At 41.9% G+C, this 25,266-nt stretch overlaps 1 pseudogene; it reads left to right on the top strand.

The window, feature by feature from the left end:
• Positions 1 to 5,646: 5,646 nt before the first annotated feature.
• Positions 5,647 to 22,411, top strand: LOC122728695 (annotated as a pseudogene).
• The last annotated feature ends 2,855 nt before the right edge of the window (positions 22,412 to 25,266 follow it).

The following is a 25,266-nucleotide window of genomic DNA, read 5'->3' as shown; positions in this document are numbered from 1 at the left end:
TCTTTGAAGATGGGCACTCTTCTGAATGCGCCAGAGAGCGCACTGAAGTGAGAGCCCACACTGTTATTTATACCCACCAAGGGTCCCTCTTGACCAGTCACATTACAGTTCCCATTTACATACAGCATTACAAAAACAACCAATCACAGCATATAGTACCAACCTTCCATATATGGTAACTGTAAAGACCAATCAGATTGTATCAGTCAACCAATCAGGCTGCCCCGTTAACAACCAATCAGATTGCACCAATCAACCAATCAGATTGTGACACTAGGCCTTAACCTTATTTTGGGCAAGAATGTCCCCATTCCTCACTAGAACAGTGCTGTGTACACATATAACCATACATAAACATACATAACTTGTCAAGAAATAAAACTTAAGTTGGGTTTTGAATATCGGGGTCATGTGGGAATCACCTCTGGTGCCCCAAGGTGAACTCCCAGCTTAGTTCAGCTCCCACAAAGTGCAGGCTCCGTTCCAGGCCCTGTGATAGGGCCTAAGGCCCAGAGGCCTTGGCTCCTCAGAGCCTTGTGTGCTGAGTGATGGGAAGCTTGGGCAATGAAGTGGTGGGGCTTGAAACCAAACTCTATTTTTAGGACTCTGAGAAGAGTCCAAATATGGTCTTTTCTCTCAATCCCTCCTCTTTTTATTTTTATAATTCTTCTACCTCTAAATCTAAATCTTTCAACCAGGGCTCCATTACTTTTCATAATACCATCATTTGATATCCTCTTTTCCCTGTGGGTAAAGATACCACTTGCATCCCCTCCACAACCCTGGTGATAAAGTTTATAAAACAGGGTATTAAACAAGGTATGAATAGTAAGGTATAGCACATATTAAGAAGAACTCCAGTTGTTTCTACCACTTTCCATCGAACCATAATATCCAACTATTCTCAAAGAGAGAATACCACTTTTTCACTGGCACATGAACCATTTTTTAAATGTTAGTTGCTATCTGTCTTACTATCTTTCCATTGTCATCTATCTTCAAGCAGCAGGTGCTCAAGTTTAATTTCCCACAGACTCCCCCTTGTTTTGCTAACAAATAGTCCAGAGCTAAGTGGTGCTGGTAAACAGTTTCCCTAGTCTGCATAGCTTGCTCTGCCAGGAGGTCCGATGCCTGAGATGTCTGATTTGTAACCATTTCCACCATTGCTTACACCCTAATTAACCTATTTAATATGTATATGGGCATTCAGTACCCCCAACTACCAAGTGGCAGGCCCATATGTTCTAATTATCCTTTCAGGTGGCCACTCATTTCCCCTTCTTTTGGCATCTCCAGTGCTAATAAGGCTGGTATCCAAACTTATTTTGGGTCTCACTTCTTCCAAGTCCTCATACAACATTAGGCCTAATCCTTTGCCTTGATGTTCTAATAAAAAGAATTCTGGTCTAATCAGTACGATGTAACAGACCCCTACCCAATTCTGGGGTAACTCAGTATAAGCAGTTCTTCCACAAATCCAATAATGTCCCTTTAAGGCTGGTTGTGTTTGTTTAAAGAATCTTGTATGATTCCCATACCAGCCAGCCATACAGGGTAAATAACATAGATCCAAGGGGCCCAAAGGACCTCCTCTTTGTTTGTCAGAGGGATCAAACCCATAGCTACACTTCCACAAGGCTTGCTTTTTCTTCCACCTACAACCATGGACTTCTGCTCTCCCAGAACAATGTGTTTGGCTTCAAAATTGGTAGAACCCTAGGACTGAAGTCCCATTTTTGTGATGCCATTTCTGTATTAGCTGTTTGGCATTATTTACTCAAATGAGCTGGACTGGCAAGTCCAGACACAAGAACTATGGCCCAATAACACTACTCCATCACCCCAATCAGCCTCGTTTAGACCGTGCTGTCCTTTTACTTTCTGGGCCAGAGTCTATTCGTGTCATTCACTAGGTGCCCTGAAACCCATGTCATTGTGAATGTCAGATTGATTACTAAGACCACACAGGTGACAGCGGGACCGGTACCCACTAGGTTCTTCAGGGAATTTGGGGATTGGTCTACCCTGGAGAAACTCCATCAGGAGAATGAATGAAAGGAGTGAACTGAATAGGACTGTCATGGTCTTGCCAATCACAGCTAACCTCACCAGCACCCAAAATTCCAATGCCCGAGACTCCCTACCTATTGTATTATTAACTATTCTTGGTAACAACTTTCCCTTAGATATACTAGGAAGAATTCTACTCAATCCCCCACCCACCTTGTCAGAATCCAATAACCATCAGTCCTATTACCAGTAACCTTAATGATATTATAAAAGGTGAACAGCTAGGCTGAGAGACGTGCACTCACCAACCTGGTACTGCCTTCTTCAGGTATTCTCTCTGCAGGTGGTAAATCCATTTGACACCTAAAATTCCCATCACCAGTCTACTTACAACAACCCCACCCACAGGATCCCCATCAAGTCCAATTTCTTCTTAAAGTCACTTTCAATGGCTGTTCTGTGGAAACCACAGTCCAGTTCTCAAAAGTCCAGAGGGCAACTCACAGGTCCTTTCACTCGAGTGTAATGAGTCCACTCCTTATCAGCTGTTCAAATGGCTATCTCAGTGGTCAGCAACACTTGGAAGGGTCCTTCCCAAAAAGGAGTGAGATTAGTCTCTTTCCAGAATTTGATGAGGATCCATTCACCTAGTTGGATTTTGTGGATCATGAACTCCAGAGGAGGGTCTGAGTGAAAAGGCCCTTAATCCTAAACTGGGGCAAAGAGGATACTGCCAGTACATAGTTCTTTACAAATGCATCCTTAGTCTCAAAAGTTGGGAGATCTTTTCTCCTCCCCAGATAGGGGAGTACAAACAACATTTCATAAGGTGATAGCCCACTATCTTTTCTAGGACTTGTTCTTATCTACATTTACAAAGATCTTTACAAAGAAGGTAGAGCTAGAACAGATACCTCCATTAAAGATTTCTTTTTTTTTTCTTTTTCTTTTCTTCTTTTTTTTTTTTTCTGGGCAATGAGGGTTAAGTGACTTGCCCAGGGTCACACAGCTAGTAAGTGTCAAGTATCTGAGGCTGGATTTGAACTCAGGTCCTCCTGAATCCAGGGCCGGTGCTTTATCCACTGTGCCACCTAGCTGCCCCTCTAAAGATTTCTTTAATACCTCAACCAATTGAATTTCTTCCTCCTCCCAATACAAAGTGTTAGGAGCTTCATCTAAAAGTTTTGTATATAATCCTTTCGTCTTTGGGGCATAAGAGTCAATCCACAGCCTACAATACCCAGTCAATGCCAGTAACTTCCTCAACTCCCACTTGGTTTTTGGTAAAGGGAGTTCCTCTATCTCCTTTATTCTCTCAGGATGGATTCATCTTTTCCTTCCACTTATTAAATGCCCCAGATATTTAACTTCTCTTGCCCATACTGTCGGATCAATGTTCCCCTCGTCTTTCACTCTGAGCGTGTTGGTCCATATTGTTATCATTTCTTCTTCAACCCCTAATTTTACAATCAAATCCCTCCCCGATATGTTTTTCCTGCCTCAGGAATATGCAAAAATTTAGCTTCGATCTCTTTATTCTCAAATTGAATCTTCCAAGGTTCTAAGTAATAAGCTAGAAACCCTTCTCTAACTCCTGAGACCATTAATTTCTCACTGCTTAATTTACTATGTAGTGGTGACATTGCCAAGGAGGGCTTCGCAGCCCCGGTATCCACGAGAAATGTCACTTCCTCCATCCCTTGTCCCACCTTTAAATTTACTGGGGTTCTGGGTGGGTCTTCAGGCAAAAGTACCCCTGATAGCCCTACTCTTCACCAAAGGTCTTGAGGGGCATTACCTTTTCTTCCCTCCTTAACTCGGGACATTCCCTTCTGAAATGCCCTGATTTCCCACAATAACATTTAGCTCCCTGTGGGCTTCTCCTTGGATATCTTCTATCCCTCCTTTGACTTTGGATTTTTATACCAGGGGAACTCTCTTCCATTTTCTTTTTCATAACCTCCTCAACTGTTGAAACCATTATTTTTGCCTTTTATTTCTGTCTCTTTCCCTCTCTCCTAACAAACACTTAGCCTTCTATAACAACTCCTCCAGAGATCTCTCATTCCACTTTTCTATTTTCTGCAATTTCTTCATGATGTCAGGCCAGGATTTGGTGACAAAATTTACCTCTCAAGATTCATTCCCTAATATTTTCTCATCTGGTCCCTAAGTCTCTCTAAGAAGGCCGATGGTGGTTCTTTTCTTTCTGGCTTCACACTAAAAGCTTTGTCTAAATTTTTAAACTTGGGGACTGTTTCTTTTATTCCTGCCACAATAAAATTCCTCATATCCCTCATGTATCCCCTACGAATCTGGTCATTACTATCCCAGTCCAGATCCGCATTAGGGAATTTCTGCTCTGCAGCCATAACACCTTGACCTGGGGGGTGTTGTCTTTCCCATATGGTCAGGGCAGCTCTTCTAATCATTCCTTTCTCCTCCCTAGTAGCCCCAGATTACTTCTATCATAAGCAAACATAAGTTTTCAGTAAGACCATTCCTTGTCTAGGAATTTCACAACTCATACCAAGCTCTTTTCTGGAGAGTTTACACATTAAGGGGAGTCTAGAAAAATCTTTTTCTGTGTCTTTTCCCATACAATAATTTACCAACTTTCTCCCTGATCTCTAAAATTCTTCTAGTGCTTTCCTCTTTGTCTTAGGAAAGAAAATATGGTCTATACTCAATTACTTCCTGGATTCACAGACTTTTTAATTGACGCTTAGCACTTCAAGCGCCCATACACTGCCTTTTTATTTCTTTAAAGTTACCAAATTGTTTCTACTGTCAGTGCAAACAGGGTACAACTTTCTTTCTACTTGCTTTTGCAATCATATAAAATTCTCTGCATTTATTCTTTCTGACCCACCCCACTGATGCTGTTGCAGTTAGCATCAGGAAGGGAAGGAGGGAGAGGAAAAGAGAAAAAAACTCTCCATTTCTGTTTCTTTGCAACTCCAAATAGCTTAGTTTGGAATATAAGTTCTTAATCACAGTACTTCAGAACACGTGGTCAGCAGACCAGCAGCCTCTCAACCCACTTATTCTTTTTCTTTTTAACATAGTACCTTAAAACAATATTAGCAATTTTTGAAACTTTGAGACAAAACTAGTTGCATGTGCTTTTGGTCTATAACAAGTTGGGGGTTTTAAAATGTGCCAACTTTTTTCCCTTTTGCAGAATCCCTCACAAGCAGAGGCTCTTCGGGCTCAATGAGTGGCAATTTTCACATGAATTAAATAAAAGCCAAAAGCTGTTTTTAGGACTTAAAAATCTTTTTCTTCTCTACTTTTACACATTACCAATAATGCCCAGTTTTAAACTATTCCACCACAAATGATTTCAAAAGTGTTCCTAAATCCTTAGGCACTAGGTGCCTGGCAGAAATTGCCAGGAGGAAAGAGAGGGACTGTGGGGCTTTAGGACATGCAGTGTCCCCCATTTTGATTCTAGCCCCATCCCTGTAACAATTTTTTAAACCTATCATCTTTTACAATGTTCATTTATGCCTAATTCAAACTCTGAGCCAAATCCTACCCTCCCCCACCTTCCCAGCCTGGTCAGAGCTTGGGAAAGGCTACAACTAAAAATTTCTGTAGATTGTACACACAGGTACAAGGATCGACGGACACATGACTACAAACACGTGAGACATAGAAACGAACCAACAGCCGTGAGATCGCCTTTTTGTTCTTTTCTGTTCCTTTTTATGCTCTTTTGTCCCTCCCCCCATCTCTCCAGCATCCTACCTCAGAAAGAATGTCGCCTCCTGGGTGAGCTCATCCCCAAGGCCTGAGATGCCAATTTGGTTCCAGTTTGGTTTCCTGGTTCTCCAGCATCCTACCCAAAGGAGGGATGCCGCCTCCTGGCATCAGCTCATTTCCGGGGCCTGAGATACCAGTTTCCCAGGGGAAATACCTTCTCCCTGCCCCCCATCTCTGAAGCATCCTCCCCAATGGACCATTGGGAGGGATGCCGCCTCCTGGGATCAGCTCATTCCTGGGGCTTGAGATGTCTACTGACTTCCTGGACTTATTCCCTATTCTGCTAACTTTAGTCCTAATGGTCAGGGCCAACCTAGCCTCCTAAACTTCCCCCTCTTGGGCCTTCGGTCTCTACTCCACAGCACTGCCTTTCCTGCACTCTTCTCTGACTCTCCCTCTCGGGAGAAGAGAACTGCACATCTGAGCTCCGCACTCACTTCCTCACCCTTTCAGTTCCAGTCCCAGCAGAGTGTATCCTGATTGCCCGGCAGTACTTAGGTGGTCTGCCTTTTCTTACCCGGGTCTGTACACAAAATTGCTCTACCACCACGCTTCACTCCCTTCTCTCCTTCTTCCTCCTGCCCTTTTCCCCCTTGCTCCCCCTAGTGTGTTCACCGACACACTGCTGCCACTTCTTCTGGCTGCAGATTCCCCAGTGGGCTCAGCCACTGAAATCAGCAGGATCTCCGTTGGACCAGTCTTCCTCTTCAGGTTCCCAGCCAATGCACCAAATTGTTAGAAACTCAGTTAACAGCTCGAATAGTGTTGCCCAGCTCAAGTGTTGCTAACAGCTCACAGCTCAAAGACTCCAAGCAGGCAGCAGAGGGTGGGTGAAGGTATCTTCGAAGATGGGCACTCTTCTGAATGTGCCAGAGAGTGCACTGAAGTGAGGGCCCACACTGTTATTTATAATCACCAAGGGTCCCCCTTGACCAGTCACATTACAGTTGCCATTTGCATACAGCATTACAATCACAGCATAGTACCAACCTCCCATATATGGTAACTGTAAGGACCAATCAGATTGTGACACTAGGCCTTAACCTTATTTTGGGCAAAAATGTCCCCATTCCTCACTAGAACAGTGCTGTGTGAACATACATAAACATACATAACTTGTCAAGAAACAAACTTGTCGGGGTTTAAACATTGGGGTCATGTGGGAATCACCTCTAGTGCCTCAAGGTGAACTCCCAGTTTAGCTCAGCTCCCACAAAGTGCAGGCTCCGTTCCAGGCCCTGTGTTAGGGCCTAAGGCCCAGAGGCCTTGGTTCTTCAGAGCCTTGTGTTCTGGGTGGCCCCCTGATGGGAAGCTTGGGCAATGAAGTGGTGGGGCTTGAAACCAAACCCACTCTCTATTTTTAGGGCTCTGAGAAGAGTCCAAATATGTTTTTTTCTCTCCGTAGTGAACCCTTTAGAATGAGATAATGTGTCCTGTATGGCCTTAGCTTTCCTGTCTGTAAAGTGAAGGGGTTGGACCAGATTATTTCTAATGATCAGCCCTAAGATTCTGTGGTTCGTTTCATTTTAGCCTGCTGGCCTAAATTTAGCAGCATTTCTTTGTGTTGACTCAGTCTTCTCTGTATTGAATCTACAAATGAGTGATTTTCATGTTGGTGACTGCATGACTGTTCACAGGTTATGATTAAGCATGTGGAAATACAGAGGTGATTTTCCATTATTTGCTGTGTTTGGATCCCTTGAAATCACTGCCTTCCCAGTTCTCAGTGAGTGGGATGACTTTTCCTCATTAGAACCATTCTTTCCAGATACCTGTTGTACATGTTGGGGTGGGGTTGTGGGATGAGGAGTTGAAGTGTATGGTCTGTGTCACAGACAGAAGGCCCATGTTGTATTCTTACAGTTCTCTCCCAGGGAAAGGATGAAGGTTCTCCGAGAAGGCACAATTAGTGCAATGTAAGTCCCTGGGAGTAGGCCTTGGTGATGGAAATTTTCTGCAATGCCATTTTTTGTGCAGACAAAACTTGAGGTAATGACTTAGTAGAATTCTTTCTACTTATTGATGGAGGCTGAAGTACTGGGTTAGTTTTACTTGTGAGCAAAGTCACTTGGAAAAAAAAAACAGTGACTATCCCATATGTGAAGCAACAGTGAAAAGAATCACTGTAAAATTCACAAATTAGTTCTACCAGAGCCTTGAGTACTGATAGTATGAGGTCAAAATAATTTGTCAGTTTTGGTATACAAAAACTTGTCCAATTCTAATATCTTTGAAAAAATTCAAATCCATTACCACTTACCAGCTGACACAACTTAAATGTAGAAGGCTATTTGTATGTGTTCTTTATTTGATGTTGGAGTGGACTCTGCAATCATTGCCTCTTACTAGCTGCCCATTCTGCCAAATCTGCCTGGTCCCTTGGCATTGTGAGAATTTTCCCAGCCTTTGGGAAGTCATTCAGGGTCTGTGGGATTTCAGAAAGGGATAGAGATCACAGACATGCTAATGACCTTTCTCTGTATTCTACCAGCAGTGGTGGGTTTTTGTTTTTAGCAGGGGGCACAATTTGATGGTATGGCACAACAGAAAGCACTAGACTGACCAATCTGAAGTTTGCTTTCTAAGTGTAGTTCTGTCACTAACTCACTGTATGGTCTTGGCCAAGCCATTTAACTTGGTCCTTAGTTGTCTTATCTGTAAAATGAGTGGGTTAGGCAAGGTGATGCTACCCTTTAACACTAAAATTCTACCCATAAAGGTCTGGAATCTTAGATAAAATGGCTGTACCCTTTGAAAACTTTCACCTTACCATACCTGAGCTGATTTTTTTTAATCAGTAGGGGCCATATATGTTTTACTGATACTCTTCTAGGCATTTTTACTCATGTGGGAAAAAGTCTCTTCAAACAAGTAGAACTCAGGATGATCCCAAGATATCAGGGGAAACTGAACCTATGGATTATTCTGTTTCTGTTCAAAAGCCCTAGCAGGTTTATTATAATGCTGGCCATTAGTCTTCCTGACTTAGGACTCCTGGGCTGATCTATCCAATATTAATGAGGCATTTAGTCTCAATCAAGGAGCTCTCTAAGAATATGCATTTACTTCTAATGGGTTATGCAGTTAAATTAATAATACTGTTTAATCTTTTTTATTTTGGATAGAATGATATATGGTGATGGGCTTGGTTTTATTTTTTTCCTGCCACCACTTCTACTACCCTGACCAGAACGATAATAGGCTAAATATTTGTGTCTTTCTTAAGCCTGCTAGTTAATGAAGTATCTCAGTTACCAACCACAGCAGATTTTTACATACGTACGCTCCTCAACCTGAAAACTGAAATGAAGGGAGTCTCAAAGATCATGAGGAAAGAAAAAAACAGAATTCCAGTTCTGCCATTTAATAGCTGGATGACGTGGGAAAAGTTAATAAAGTTGTCTGGGCATTAATTTGCACTGTTATAAAATGAGGGACTTGGACAGTTTGACGGGGGTTGGGGTAGGGGTCAGAATAAGGGATTCATTGGTCCAAGTAGTCCATAGCAGGAAACCATTGTGTAGTGTGGTGGCTCATACATGGAATCTCAGCTACTAGGGAGGCTGAGACTAGACTGGCAGATCTTTTGAGCTTTGGAGTTCTGAGATGCAGTGGGCAATGCCCATTATTATCCCCAGGGAGTATGGGGATAGGGGTCACCCAAACCAGGTTGGAAATGGAGGCAGTCAACGTGTCAGTAAGTGGGGCAGCTTGGTGGCTCAGTGGATAAAGCACTCAAGGACCTGAGTTCAAATCTGGCCTCAGACACTTGACACTTACTAGCTATGTGACACTGGGCAAGTCACTTAACCTTCATTATCCTGCAAAAAAACAAACAAAAAAACAAAAACAACGTGTGGGTAAGAGTGGGATTAGGTGCATGAGCAACCATCGTACTTTCCAGTTTGTTCCAGATAGGCAGACAAGAGTCTTTCAAAAAAATTGTTTAATGGTCTGGAAATGGTCTTGAGGGTGGACTAACAAGTACACAGAGGAGCTCCCTTAATAACCCAGGTTTCCTATTCTTGTGTTTAATCACTTACTGTTAGAAAGTTCTCATTCACAACCATGTCATTTCAGTACTACTTATTCTATCCTTGGTGGAAAGCACTTTTTTGAAGAGCCATCTGTATTCAGTCCAACATTAGGCCTCAACAAGATTTTCAGACCGCAGAGTGGAAAGGGGGAGGGGGGAGAGTGCTTGGAATTAAGAAGACCTGATTCAAGGTATGCTTCAAGACACAAAGCTATGGGCAAGTCACTTAACCTCTTAATCTTCTAGGCAATTAATTCTCTAAGATGATCTGCATCAATATAGGGAGTTTGTACAACAGAAGTTGCCCACATCAATGAAGGCACAAATCTGAATGAATATATCACTAAGTTAAATGTATAAAGCATTATACAGAGTGCTGTGAAAACAAGATGTAGTATGGTATATAGCCCCACCTCGAAGGTGCTAACAGTAAATAGGCTAAGAGTATATAAGTTCTTACAGATTGTTATCTGGTTTTTGTTTTTATTTTTGTTTTATTTTTTATGGGGCAATGGGGGTTAAGTGACTTGCCCAGGGTCACACAGCTAGTAAGTGTCAAGTGTCTGAGGCCGGATTTGAACTCAGGTACTCCTGAATCCAGGGCCGGTGCTTTATCCACTGTGCCACCTAGCCGCCCCCCAGACTGTTATCTGGGAAGAGAAGAGATCCAGAAAATGTAAGGATCTCTCCTTTTTAGCTGGGAAATTTCATGAAAGAAATAGCATTAGGGAATGGGCCTTGAAGGAAGAGTAGAATTTCACCCCACGTTATTTTTTAGACTAAATAATCCTAGTTGCATTACTTTTTTTCCATTTTACTTTTCCAGTATGTTCTATCCCCTTTCCTAGATTTCCTCCTATGAGCATATTTTCTTTTGAAGTATAGTGCCTTTATGTAATCCCCTCTCCACCCCCATGTTTATTCTTTCTCTTTTTTTTAATGAGATAAGGCTTCTCTAAGATATTCCAATCATAGTTCCTATTTTACCGAGTCCAAATGATACCAATGAAGTTAAAATTTTCCCCTCTCATTAAAATCCCTAATGTAAGTTGACTTGTTAATTATGCATTTGAGATATAGATATTTTATGAATTATTAGATACATCCCCTACCTTTCTTTCTATGTGTTGTAGCTCAGTAGGTAGGTATTGATGGTTTTTTTTCTATCCTCTTTTCAACTTTTTTACAGACCTTTTGGTTATATTGGAAGACTAGATCAATATATCTTTACCACACCTTCTTAGGTTCCAGATTCAGTCAAGAACCAATTGTTCCTCTTTTAAGCTGTGATCCAGTTTTTAAAATGTATACTAAAACAAATTTACTATTAATTGGCAGCAAGGTAAGGCAGGAGGCAATGTAAGATGAGGCAAAAAAGAGCCTTTAGGAGGATGTCTCATAGAATGTAGTGTGATGGAGCAGCAATGGGAGATTGTTATGATTGACTTGAAACGATACCCCATCCCTCAGCCATATACCTTGAAGAGCAAAGTAGTCTTGATAACCTATGGGCAACTTTCATATCTTAAACTTGAAGAGATGATATAATTTAACTCTAGAAGGCAATTTCCAAATGTTACAAATGAGGAAACTGAGGCCCAGAGGTTCAGTACAAGTTGTCCACACTTGCATAGGTTGTTAAGTAGCAAAGCCAGGATTCATAACCATTTTTTCTGACTACACATACATTGTCCTTTTCAACCATACTAATCAGGGTCCTAAAAAAGGATCATATAAAAATCACTCTTTTGAATACAGTGTTGGTGTACTCCACCAATTCAAATTTCACGCCATTTCCAATGTGAACTGTCTTCAAGAACCACTGTAACTGAAAAAATGCATTCGTCTAGAGACAACCTCGGCATGAGCCTTTCTACTCCTACCTAGGTTGGGCCTCAAACCGTAGATACAGAAACTTCCATTAGACTTGAACCCCAAATCTTTGCAGCTTCATTTAGGTCTGATGGTTTGAGCTTTCACTACAATGCCATCTATCATTACAGTGGTTATTATAGCATCTCCAAAGCTGTGAAATATTGGAGAAGGGGCTTTAATGGAGCATTCAACCTTATTAAATCCCTCCTGATTTCTCTTTCCTGTTTATGTTTATATGCTTCTCTTGAGTCTTGTATTTGAAAGTGTAGGACCCAAATTTTAATATAGAGAGAGTTAATTGGGTGACTCGCCAAAATATCGGGGTCCCGGAAATAATGAGGGACCTGTAGGTTCAAAGTTCCCTCCCCTCTGAACTGCCCTTTTAGATATTTCTCCCAGGCCAATAAGAAAGGAACCTTACAGCTTCTTATCCACAAAAGGATCAGATTTTATTACTTGGGAATTAATTAAACATCAAAGATGAAATTAATAAAAAATCAAAGGAAATAGGGAAAAAGAAATACAGATAAATTCTCCTAACTCTAACCTAAGTCTATACAATACCCAGATCATTTCCAAGTAAGCTAATTCAAAGGAATGCAAGGTTTTTGTGTTCACTCACCACACCTGGGGCATCTGCTAGTTTCTCGCATCACCAGGGAAACCGAGGAGAGAGAGAGAGAGAGAGAGAGAGTGGGCAAGTGCGAGTGTTCTGGAAGTGACTCCAGCCTCCCTTCAGCAAGCATTCCTTCAAAAAGCTGCCTATGGAGAGGTTTCTCCTTCTGACCCCAGTAGCATATGTAACTTCAGGGTGGGTCAGGCGTGGCCCCTCCCAAATGAGTCAGCTAAAACTCCAATAATTTTTACCACAAAAGTCAAATTTTCTGTTCAGCTCTGGTCTTTTCATCAGGAATGCTTAAAAGTCCTCTACTTCATTGATTGTCCGTTTACCCTGAAGGATTATGCTCAGTTTTTCTATGTAGGTGATTCTTGATTGCAATCGCAGCTCTTGTGCCCTCCAGAAAATCATATTCCAAGCCTTGACCCTTTATTCTAGAAACTCCTAAATCTTGTGTTCTCCTGACTGTGGCTCCATGATATTTGAATTGTTTCTTTTTGACTGCTTGCAATATTTTCTCCTTGATCTGGAAGCTCTGGAATTTGACTATAATATTCCTGAGAGTTTATATTTTGGGGTCTCTTTCAGGAAGTGATCAGTGAATCTTTCAATTTCTATTTTACCCTCTGGTTATAGGATATCGGGACAGTTTTTTCTTTATGATTTATTGAAATAGAATGTCTAGGATATTTTTTTGATAATGGCTTTCAAGTAGTTCAATAATTCTTAAATTATCATTCCTGTATCTATTTTCCAGGTCAGTTGTCTTTCCAATGAGGTATTTCACATTTTCTTCTATTTTTTCATTCTTTTGATTGTGTTTGACTGATTCCTGGTGTCTCATGGAGTCATTAACTTCCATCCGCATCACTCTTATTTCTCTTCCCAATTTTTCATTTGCTTCTCTTGATTTTTAAAACCCTTTTTGAGCTCTTAAATGTCCTGGGACCAATTGATATTTTTCTTTGAGACTTTGGATGTAGAAATTTGATTTTTTGGGCCTTCTGAGTTTGTGATCTTCTTTGTCACCATAGTAACTTTCTATAGTCAAGATCTTTCCTCATTTTCCTCATTTTCTAGCCTTTCTTGACTTTTAACTCTACGCTGAAGTGGGACTGCTTCCAGAGTAGAGGGGGCATTGTCCCAAGATTCAGGGGTTTTTTTGTGCAGCTGTTTTCACAGGTAATTCTGGGGACTTGTATGTTTTTGGTTCTTCCAAGGTGGTATGATCTAGGGCTGTACTATGTGCTGGTCTGTGAGCAACCAGAAGTACTGTGACCAGGGTCTCTGCTCCCCTCCAGTCACAAGCTCTTGGGTGCTAGTGTTCTTCCTTGACCTGGAGCTGGGACCCAGATCCAAGAATAGACAAAGTAACAGAGTCCTTCTCTCAATGCCAGCAAAGTGATCCTGTACTCTTGCACCCAGTTGTTTGATCCCTTCCACTGATTCAGTTGGCCCCAAGGCCTGCTCAGGCTGCCTGTGTTGGATTGCTCTATTCTCACCCTGGAGCAATAGACATTTCCTGCTGACCCTCTAAGTTGTCTTGGACTGGAACATTGTTTGACTCCATCCTTTTGTGGGTGCCATCATTCTAGAATTTGTTTTGAGACATTATTTAAAGGTATTTGGAGGGGCTTGGGGGACAGTTCAGGTTGAGTCCTTGCCTATTCTCCACCATCCTGGCTCCACCCTATTTGAAAAACTTTTGATAGAATGTTTCAATGTACTTGAAAATATGTGTACTGGAAAAAAAGGGAGATGGTCCCTTTAGATATCGTGCTTGGAGTAGACTTGTGGAAGCCTGCTGGAGGAAACAAACGGCTTGTAAAATATAGGGCAACTATCTGGAGAGAAGGGGGTATGGTGATTCTGCTGTTAGTAAAGTACTGAAACTCCCTTCAGTTAGGAAAAAGACAATCCTGGGGCTGTTCTGCCTTGTTAGCTTCTATGTGGTTTTGTTCCCTTTCTTCTTTGCCACAAGGCAAGGAAAACAGTTAAGTTGTAAAAAGGAGAGGGCTCTCAGATTGTTTAACTCGGAGAGCTAAGAAAGCCAAGTTAGTTTTCTCTCTGCTGAAGCTGTAAATAGCCAGTTTTCTCCTCTTTCATAACAAAGGCTGCTTTTAGTTGGCTTATATATAACAACCTGCAGGATAACATCTTTGGATCCAGGCAGTGGTGATTGGGGCACATTCACACAGGCCCTGAAAAAGATCTGAGAGCAGTACACTTATGGCTTTCTAAAACATTTTTCCTCATACCTCATTGGCTTCAGTATCACTGTCATGATCCCATCAGGGTGTGAACCATACTACGAAAACATTTGGAGCTGTCCCAAAAAGCAAAGGGTATAGTTCAAAAGCCAGAATTTCATGTTGAACAGTCATGAATCACCTGCAGCTTTGTCCATTAGGATCATGACTCCTGATCAGTACTGAGTCTTTGAGCTTAGGGATTGATGAAGCCTATAGAGCAACCATTGTTCACTGCTTCTGGATGCCTTCATCAGTGACTCAAATGCGAAGCCCTCCCAAGAAGGGCCTCATTGAACCAGGGAAGGTCAGGGGAGGAGTAGGAGGGGGAAAGAAAAGTTCACAGGATGTTGACTATGGGACCATGCTATTAATTCCTCATGAAGCCGCCTCAGTTTATTGATGCTAACCAAAGAACACTCGATAATAAATATTTAAGTGCCTACTATGTGCCAGGCACTGTGCTAAGTGCTAGGGAAATAAAAAAGAGGCAAAAAACAGTCCTTAACATCAAGGAGTTCTATCTAATGGACATAACAATAAATATGCACAAACGAGCTATATAGAAAATAAATAGGAACTTACTCATAGAGGGGAGGCTTCCTGTAAAAGGGATTTTAGCTGGGACTTTAAGGAAGCTAGAGTGGTCAGTAGATAGAGCAGAAAAGAGAAAATGTTTCAGGAATGGGGGACAGGTAGAGAAGAGATCTCATAATTCACTCCGGATTCACAATGGAACTAACTCTATTATGGTTGGCTTACCTTCTGGGAAGGCCCCAAGAGATGGGTATCCTAGTGCCGTACCACCTGATGATCATGGCATTGGCATGTTTTGAAGCTGTGGTAGGTACAAAGACTAAATAAAGTGCTCTTCTTCACTCAGGGCGTGCCTTGATAACCACAGTGCAGGTGGTGCCATTGCGGGCAGCAAGCCCTCCCAATGAGTAACACCCAGGCCCGAGGTTTGGGGTGAACGTTGAGGGTTCATAGAGTCCAGGTGGCCAGGCAGAAGCTGTTGGAGCGGTTTGTTGATGCTTTCTTCAAACGTGTCTTGTGTCCACTGACCCCGTGAATGAAGTGTAGCAAAATACTTGGATTGGTAACGTGCTATGCCTAAAAACGTGCTGGTTTGCCAAGCCCCCAGCTTCCTATTTGATGACAGGAAGGAAGATATCAAGCATCATAACTTTCCCTTTCCCAAATAACCATTTCCTTCACTGGCTGTTTTCTGTGGCCGGACTGACACACCTAATAATCTTCTTGAAGCACTTGAAGGTGCCCTATGTTCCCTATAACTGGATAAATATGCCCAGTTTCTATACCTGATGCTTGTGTGGCAAGGACTCAAGGACTTTCACCATCCTGTTGTTGGGGATTTCACAAATGAATCAGATATGGAAATCATGGAGAAATCAATTTCTTCTTACAGGGTCTTTAACCCAAGGGGACACTTAGGGCCAAGGGCATGAGAAAAGGCCACAATTAGTGGCCAACTGCCAGACCTCAGGATGCAAAGGAAGAAAACGAGGAGTCCTCCAAATGCTATTCATCTTGAGTAGGCCCTTGAGAAATCTGGTCACCATCTCCTTGGACTGAAAACTATTTCTTCAGGAACCCAAAGGGCTTAGATTTTGTAGGGAGCAGCAAGTGACCCAGAGAAGCAGGAGAACAAACGAGGTGAAAACACAGACCAGAGAAAATAGACAAGAAAGACTGGGGATGTCCAAGAGGAGGTGGCAAAGATAGGCACCAACCAGCAGAAATCCTGGCCCTTCCATGGGCACCCAGAGAAGGTAAGTGCCTTAAGCTTCCCAGGCCTTACCCAGTGGTATGGAGCAGGGTGGCTGGCAAGAGACAGTGCCCCCTGTACACATCGGGGAGGGGAAAGTTGTTCTTGCTAATTACTTTATTCACTGTGCCCTTTGATTAACTATCCTGAATGTTGAATTAATATGCTTTTTAGTTGCCTGGTAAAACCAAGAGCGTTGGGGTTCACAAAAGAAGGTGGGGAGTTGTGTGAACCCACATGGTGAGAGCCTTTGCTTGGGGGGACCCCATTCTCTCACTGTGTCAGCTCAAGGACAAGTTGTTGGACTTGTGATTTTGTGTCGATACCACAGTTCCTTGGCATAGAGATGCTTATGTTTGTTCCCTTTAAATGAAATGGCACTTTAGTCTTCTTTTAAGGACAATATACAAGTATGTGTGTGGGGGGTGGCAGCTAGGTGGCGCAGTGGACGGAGCACCGGCCCTGGAGTCAGGAGGACCTGAGTTCAAATCCGGCCTCAGACACTTAACACTTAATAGCTGTGTGACCCTGGGCAAGTCACTTAACCCCAATTGCTTCACTAAAAAAAAAAAAGTATGTGTGGGGGTGGAGCCAAGATGGTGGAGGAAAGACATTAAACGCACAGAGCTGCTGATACAATCACCCCAAAAATAGCAATAAAAGTATCCTTGGAGCAGAGAAACACACAAAAATACGGGCTGAGAGTTTTCTCCAGCTATAGATAGATTTCAGGGGGCCATGCTGGGCCACAAATAAAGCCTAACCCAGCAGAACTCACCAGATACCCGCCCAAGGAATTTGCCCCAGTGCCTCTGAAATGGCTGCAGCACTAGCATCTTCTGGAACCTAATGTGTGGTCGGGCGGGGGGGGGGGGGAAGGGGGTAAGTGCAGGGGTACCAGTGGACTGGAGGGAAGGATTGGACTGTCCCACCCCAGTGGGGAACCAGAAAGAAATCCTGAGTGGCAGGAGGCCCAAGTAGGGGAGGGGAGCAGGGGAACTGGCTCATTGAAGCTAAAAACCACACCACAGAAAGCTTTGCTGGTTGGTTGCTTAGTGAGTAAGCTTGAAGTTATCTCCGGACCAGAGAACAGGCCAGGCGAGATTAAAACCTGCCTCCTCCCCAAACCAAAATGCCTGGGACCCTCTGAAGCTGGGAACAGGAGTGGAGCCAAGAAGCAGCCCACCCCCACCCCCACCCCCACCCCCACCCCCAGCGAAGAGTTTAAATTCAAATAAAAACGACACCAGGCAGGCTGAGAAGAAGCCCAATCATCCCCTGGGCCATGCTGTAGCTCGAACATTGTGTCCTGGAAGCAGTGCCACACTTTAAGAAGGAGTTAAAAGCCAAGAAATAGTAAGCCAGGATGAGTAGGCAGATAAAGCAAAAGACCATCAAAAACTTCTTTGGGCGTAAGGTAGACCACAATACAACCTCAGAAGAAGAAGATAATAACAGGGTCAAAGCTCCAACATCCAAAGCTTCCAAGAAAAATATGAACTGGTCTCAAGCCATGGAAGCTCTCAAAAGGGACTTTGAAGAGAAAGTAGGAGAAATAGAGAGAAGATGTAGAGAAAGGGAGGAAAGATTAGAAAGAGAAATGAGAGTGATGCAGGAGAGTCATGAGAAAAAAGTCGACAGTTTAAAAAGCCAAATGAAAAAGGAGCTGATGAAAATAACTGCCTAAGAATTAGGATTGAACAAATGGAAGCTAGTGACCTTATGAGAAACCAAGACACAGTAAAGCAAATCCAACTGAATGAAAAAATAGAGGACAATGTGAAATATCTCCTTGGAAAAACAGCTGACCTGGAAAATAAATCTAGGAGAGATAATTTGAAAATCATTGGACAACATGAAAACCATGAGCAAAACAAAAGCTTAGACACCATCCTCCAAGAGATTGTGAGGGAAAATTGCCCTGATATTCTAGAAACAGAAGCTAAAATAGAAATTGAAAGAATCCACCAATCACCTCCTGAAAGAGATCCCAAAAGGAAAACCTCCAGGAATATTATAGCCAAATTCCAGAACTCCCAGGTCAAGGAGAAAATACTGCAAGCAGCTAGAAAAAAAGGAATTCAAATACTGTGGAGCTCCAATAAGGATAAAGCAAGATCTAGCAGCTTCTACATTAAAGGACCGAAGGGCATGGAATATGATATTCCAGAGGGAAAAGGAACTGGGACTTCAGCCAAAAATCACGTACCCAGCAAAACTGAGTATAATCTTTCAGAGGCAAAAATGGGATTTCAATGAGAAAGAGGTCTTTCAAGCATTTGTGATGAAAAGACCTGAACTGAATAGAAAATTTTACTTTCAAATACAAGACCCTGGAGAAGCATAAAAAGGTAAACAGGAGAAAGACTTCATGAGGGATATTAAAAGATCAAACTGTATACATTCCTACATGGGAAGATAATACTTCAAATTCATAAGAACTATTTCAGTAAGTAATTAACAGAAGACACAGGTCTGAACTGAATATGAAGGGATGATATCTGTTTTGTTCTTTGTGGGGTAGACAGGATGGGGTGTCTTATGTCTGGGGCAGGACTTGCCCAGGGTCACACACTGTGCCACCTAACTAACCCATGATGACATCATTAAAATAGGGTTGAGGTGTAGGAGGAATATACTGGGGGAGGGAGAAGGGGAGAGATGGTCTGGGGAGAGGTAGTTCACATGAAATAAACAAGAAAAATGCTTATGGAGGGGAGGAGAAGAGGGAGAAGGAGTTGGGGAGTGAGTGAACCTTAATATCATCAGAATTGGCTCAAAGAAGGACTAACATACATACTCAAGTAGGTATAGTAATATATTTTTGCCCTGAGGGAGGGGAAGGAGATGGGGGGAGAAGGAAGGAAGGGCAGATTGGGGAAGAAAGCAGTAAAAAGCAAAACACTTTCAAGGAAGATGAAGATGTTCTGCATTACTGCACAAGTATGACATGTTGAATTGCTTGATCTCATAGGGAAGGTTGAGGAGAGAGGGAGGAAGAAAAATTTAGAACACAGAATTAGCTCAGGGACCTTGATCTCATCAGAGTGGACTCATGGAGGGAATAGCATTCATACCCAATTGAGAGGAGCAATCTATTTAAACCTGCAGGAAAGTAGGAGGGGAGGAGGATAAGGAAGGAAGGGTGAAAAAAGGGAGTGCAGAGCTGGGGAGAGGATAGTCAGAAGTAAAACACTTTTGAGGAGGAATAGGTAAAAAGAAGATAGAGTAAACATCATGGGAAGGGAGTGGGATGGAGGGAAATAGTTATGATGATTGATTATAATGGCAAAACGTATGGTACCTACTTTGCTGGGCTTTTATGAAGAAAATTCTCTGGCAAGCTTAAGGTACTATATACAGGTTATGATGAACAGGATACTGTGAGAAAAACCTGGAAAGACCTACATGAACTGAAGCAGAGTGAAATGTACTGTATACAAAATAACAGCAATAGTGGGGGATGATCTGCTGGGAAGCACGTGGTTATTTTCAGCAAGGCAATGATCCAATATCACCCTGAAGGACTTATGAAGATTGCAGCCCATCTGCAGAGAAAGAACTGATAGTATCTGAAAACAGATGAAAACACATTAAAAACATTTTTTTTCTTTTCCTCTATGACAATTCTTTAATCTGAAGTTTTGGGGTTTTTTTGACTGTTTTCTCTCACAACTAGCTAATATGGGAATTTTTCCATGACTACTCATGTATAACTTGTTTTGAATTGCTTGAGTTCTTGTGGGAATGGAGGGAGGAAAAGAAGTTGGAACACAAAGTTTTAAAAGATTGATGTTAAAATTTGTTTTTACATATATTTTGGAAAATAAAATTCTATTCAAAGCAAAAAAATGAAATGGCACTTTAGAAAGAGGAAGGAACAGCAGTGATCTCCAGCCCCCACAACCTACTGGGCCCCTAGCATCCATGAAACTGGCTTAGGCTGAATTCAGAACCATGGAATGTATGTGCCCCATGGGACTTAAGATCTTTTCCAGTCTTAGACTCATCAGAATCTAGGTTTTCGGAGTGGAGAGGCCTTGCTAGTCATCTAACCCAACACTTGGATTTTTACAGAAAAGGGAAATGTGGGACTCAGATAAGGGAAGTCACTTATACAAGATGGCAGGGTACTCCCCAATGAGGGAACTCTCCCCACTAATGCAGGTTTCTATTTGCTCTCTTAAGTTTTAGTATTGGTTACCTATACCTTAAGAGGTGAAGTCAATCAGGCTGTGTCAGAGGCAGGGTTTGAACCCAAGTCTTCCTGGATCCAAGGGCGGCTCTGTTTACCACACAGTGCTGCCTTTCCGATGTAGAAGCATGGCAAGATGTCTTATAATGGAATGCAGTACTCTTAGTGCTGAAGCTAATCCCCTTTAGTTTTCCCAGGCCCGTGATGGGGCTTAGTCTTCATAGGACATATCCTAAGATGTCAGCATTTTTTGGTATGATATCTATTCATATAACCTTTCTCAGTACCTTTTCATGATTGTTACAGAACTTGAACCAGAGTTTCTTCTACTCAAGCATCAAGTGATGGTTGTAATTTAAATCTTAATTCCTCGGGGAAGGAAGATTTCTGCTGGTAGGGGGTGGGGGGTGTTGCAGATCAAGTGAGCTTTAAGAGAACAGCAGAAGAGTCTAATTGCTATTATTAATAGGGTCAAAGGACAGATACTGACTGGTTGATTCTAGTTTGTGACCACAAGATTGCTCTTTATGAGCCCATGGAGAAAACTCCAAAAGAAGCTAAAGAGACCCAAGAGGATTGTGGGGATTTGAATAAAAATCAAAGGTTGGTACCACTTGGCTTTGCTTTTTTTGCTTTCTGGTTAAAAATCCCGCTCCTTAGGATATCTCTGAATCTAGACTGAGACCCTTTACCAAAAGCATCTGGCACATTTAGAGAGAGTAGGCCATGGGACTAGAATGTCTACTGTTCTGTAAATTGCTGCTTTCACCTCAAATTGGGTGAAAAGGAAGAGGAAATGAGAGTTTCTCCATAATTATCCTTGGCCCATTCCCACTATGTATTCTGGGTGAGTTTAAATTGAAAATTGGTTTGGGGATTTTTTAGTAAGAAAGATATTAAATATTAAACTGATAACATTGCATTTCTTTGTGTGCTCACTAACTCCCAGCGCTTCTATAAGATTACATTTCTACCATGGCCTAATCTGATTCAGAAATCCTGGGTATCTGTTAAAACTACACACTATAGTGTCTTACCCTAATAATAGCTAGAATTTATATGACAAAACACCACAAACATCTCATTTGATTCTCACAACCACTCTGATAGGTTCTTTTATTGTCCCCATTTTACAGATGAGGAAACTGAGGCAGAGGTCATTACTTTCCCATGGTTACACAGTCAACAAATGTCTGAGGCAGGATTTGAACTCAGGTTTTTCTGACTTTAATTCCAGGACTCTAGTCACTGGGCCAGGTAGCTTTCCTTATTGAAGCACTTACATACACAGCAGGGCTTCTTACCATATCAGTGTATTGATGTCAGAGGTTCTATGAATGTGGATGGGAAAAATTATCTTTATTTCAACATGATTAGTCTACTTTTCCAATCCTAGATGTCATATGAATTTAAAATATTATTCTGAGAAAGAGTCCACAGGCTCAATCAAGATTGCCAAACCAGGGAGACAAGACCCCCAGACTGAATTACGGATCAGAAAGGTTGGCCAGCCTGCCTCACAGGATTGTTAAGGAAAACCAGTATTTACTGGCAGAACCAGTTCCTGGGATAAAAAGCAGAACCAGATGAAATGCACGTTATTTTCATGTGGTCGTTGCAAGCCCACAGGATTGCCCCTTTGAAGAAGGGACTTTTAAACTTGAACTATTTCTTCCAGAAAAAGCCCCAATGGCAACTCCTAAGATAAATGGTCTTCAGTGTCACAGACCCATAACAGTGCTACTCTCAAAGGAAGCTTTAAGTGCTCCCAATCCAAATGATCCATTAGCAAATGGTGGAGCCAAGCAATGGGAGCCCAAGCATAGAAGGAGCCCAAGCAGGGACTAAGCTATATGCCATGTATATTTAAAAACAATCTCAACATCAAGTGTGCGTCATTTCTCCTGTTCTGCCTTTTTTGTTTGCATTGAATGGACACAGTCTTAGAAATATTACAGAAGAAAAACCCAGAACATTCTGTCCTTTGGTGATTAAATGCACATTAGCAAATCTCTGTCTTGTCCTGACTCAGGGTTGTAACTCATGAGCAGAGGCTGGGAGTATCTGGATTATTGTGAAATTGGTTAAAAGCGGTGGCCCTAGCTCTGTTTTTATCCATTTCTCCTCTCATGGTTTACACATCAGCACTGTGAATGAAAGCAGTGGTAGGTTAGCTGCAAGGGTGTGGCTTTTTTTTCTTACCGGCTTTCTGGGCTCCTTTTCCCTTTTATTTGGTGATAGTTCAACCATTGGTTAAACCAACTGGTAACCAGTTGTACTTTAGGTTATATTCTCTAGCCAAGTCTAACTCCTCAGACACTGTAGATGGTCAAGCTTGGGTGTTTGAATAAAAATGGGAACATTAAATAGATCATAGCCCTCTCTGATATTGTGATTCTGCTGTCAAGTGTGGAAACCTCCCTTCAAGCAAAGCTTGTGACTATTTTGTATGATTTGTCTGGAAATTTCTGGAAATTTTATGTTTTAGTCAAATCTTGTAATTCTAAAAAAAGATTTCCAAAGGGAGCCCATGACAGAGAAGTTGCTGATAGGCTGTCTAGACTGATTTCCCTACTACGGGGGATCCCTTCTATGAGTTAGCAGCAGGTGGAGTTACATGGTGAGGTAGGTATTGCCCCAAGAGATAAAACTTAAGCTGTGGAAGGCATTTTTCTAGCTTTTCCCTACTTTCTACTTTCACTATCATTCCACACCAATATTGGCTGACGATTAATAACTAATTGTTTATAAACTTTATTTTAAATGTACTGTTTATATAAGAATTGGGCAAACTGTGTATATAACTATTGGTTTTTTAATTTGGCAAATACCTAAAGAGGTGGGACATAGTATCGTCTATGATACAATGAAGTCCAAAGTAAGTCTAATGTGAAGCTACCTCCTGGAAGCTAGTAGTGGGTTAAATTAAGCAACAAGACTTAAAATAGCCTTTGGCTCTCAAGTATACCCTGAGAGGGATTTTCTCAGACAAGTGGCCTAGGTCATACCAGCTTCATGTTCCAGTCGGCCCTCGCCACACATAGGAAGACAGAGCATAGCATGGAGGAGAGAGGTGAGGTAGGACACAGAAATGTCACAGGTGGGTAAATATCCTGGCTAAATCCTACCTCTTATAGTGAAATGGTAGAACAGTGATACTGGGGAAATAGCAAAGGGTTTAGAGTCAGGACCCAAGTTCAAAGACCAGATTTGCTTATTAATACCCTTAGAATGTTGGGTTGGAACTTGCAATAAGAGGACCCAGATCTCCATATTTACTCTAGAAAAGTCCTTAACTTTGCACAAGACCAAATAATGAAGATATCCAATAAGAAAACATATATAACAAGTGTTTTCTCCCCCATAACTGCACTGAAGGTCAGTCAGAAGCCCCAGGGGCAATAAGAAAGGAGGCCACTTGTGGGGCAGCTAGGTGGCGCAGTAGATAAAACACTGGCCCTGGATTCAGTAGTACCTGAGTTCAAATCCGACCTCAGACACTTGACACTTACTAGCTGTGTGACCCTGGGCAGGTCACTTAACCCCCATTGCCCCGCAAAAAAAAAAAAAAAAAGAAAGAAAGGAAAAGGCCACCAGCAGCCAGTGCTAGATAGCTTTACAACATAGTGAGACACTAGCCACTGGAGCAGAAGGCTCCCCAGAGAAAGCCCAGACAGAATGAAGACAAAAAGACTTCACTGATCACTTCCAGAAACCCTAGAAGTACAAGTCCCAGGAAAGCCACAGCCCAAATCCAGGGGTTTTTTGCATGAAAGAAAATATATTGCAAACATCTAGAAAGAACCATTTCCACTATTCAAGCTAGACAGTCACAACTGCACAAGTCTTAATAGCCAGGTGGTATTGTTCAAATCCAAGTCTAGACACTTAACTAGCTGTGTGACCCTGGGCAAGTCACTTAATTCCTTTCTGTTTCCTTATCTGTTAAATGGGAATAATAACAGCACCCATTTCCCAGAATTATTGTGAGGATTAAATGAGATAATAATTGAGTACTTAGCATAGTATCTGGTGTCTAATAGTTGCTTAATAAAGGTTTGTTTCAGTCATTCCCCAATTGATAAATGGTCAAAGGATATGAACAAACAGTTTTCAGACAGAGAAATCAAAGATATATGCGTGTACATATATACATATATATGTGTATATATATATATATGATCACATTAAAAAGTGCTCTAGATCACTATAGATCATAGAAATGTAAATTGAAACAACTCTGAGGTATCACCTCACAGCTATCAGAATGGCAAATATAACAAAAAAGGAAAATGTTGGATGTTGGAGGGGATGTAGGAAAGCTGAGACAGTAATCCACTGTTGGTGGAAAGACCCAACCATTCTGGGGCAATTTGGAACTATGCCCAAAGGGCTATAGAACTGTATATACTCTTTGATCCAGCAATGCCACTGCTAGGTTTATATCCCAAAGACATCCCCCAAAAGATAAAAAGACCTATTTGTACAAAAGATATTTATAGTAGCTTGTGTGTGTGTGTGTATGTGTGGTGGCTAAGAATTGGAAATCAAAGGAATGCCCATCAATTGGGGAATGGCTAAACAAGCTGTGGTATATGATGGTGATGGATTATTATTGTGCTATAAGAAATGACAAGCAGGATGGTTTCAGAAAGGCCTGGAAAGACTTGTATGAACTGATGTATAGTGAAGTGAGCAGAACCAAGAGAACATTGTGCACAGAGA

Source organism: Dromiciops gliroides, chromosome 5 (assembly GCF_019393635.1).
Source record: "Dromiciops gliroides isolate mDroGli1 chromosome 5, mDroGli1.pri, whole genome shotgun sequence".
Lineage (NCBI taxonomy): Eukaryota > Metazoa > Chordata > Mammalia > Microbiotheria > Microbiotheriidae > Dromiciops > Dromiciops gliroides.
The sequence above is the reverse complement of the archived record's forward strand: the minus strand, read 5'-3'. Positions and strand labels throughout refer to the sequence as shown.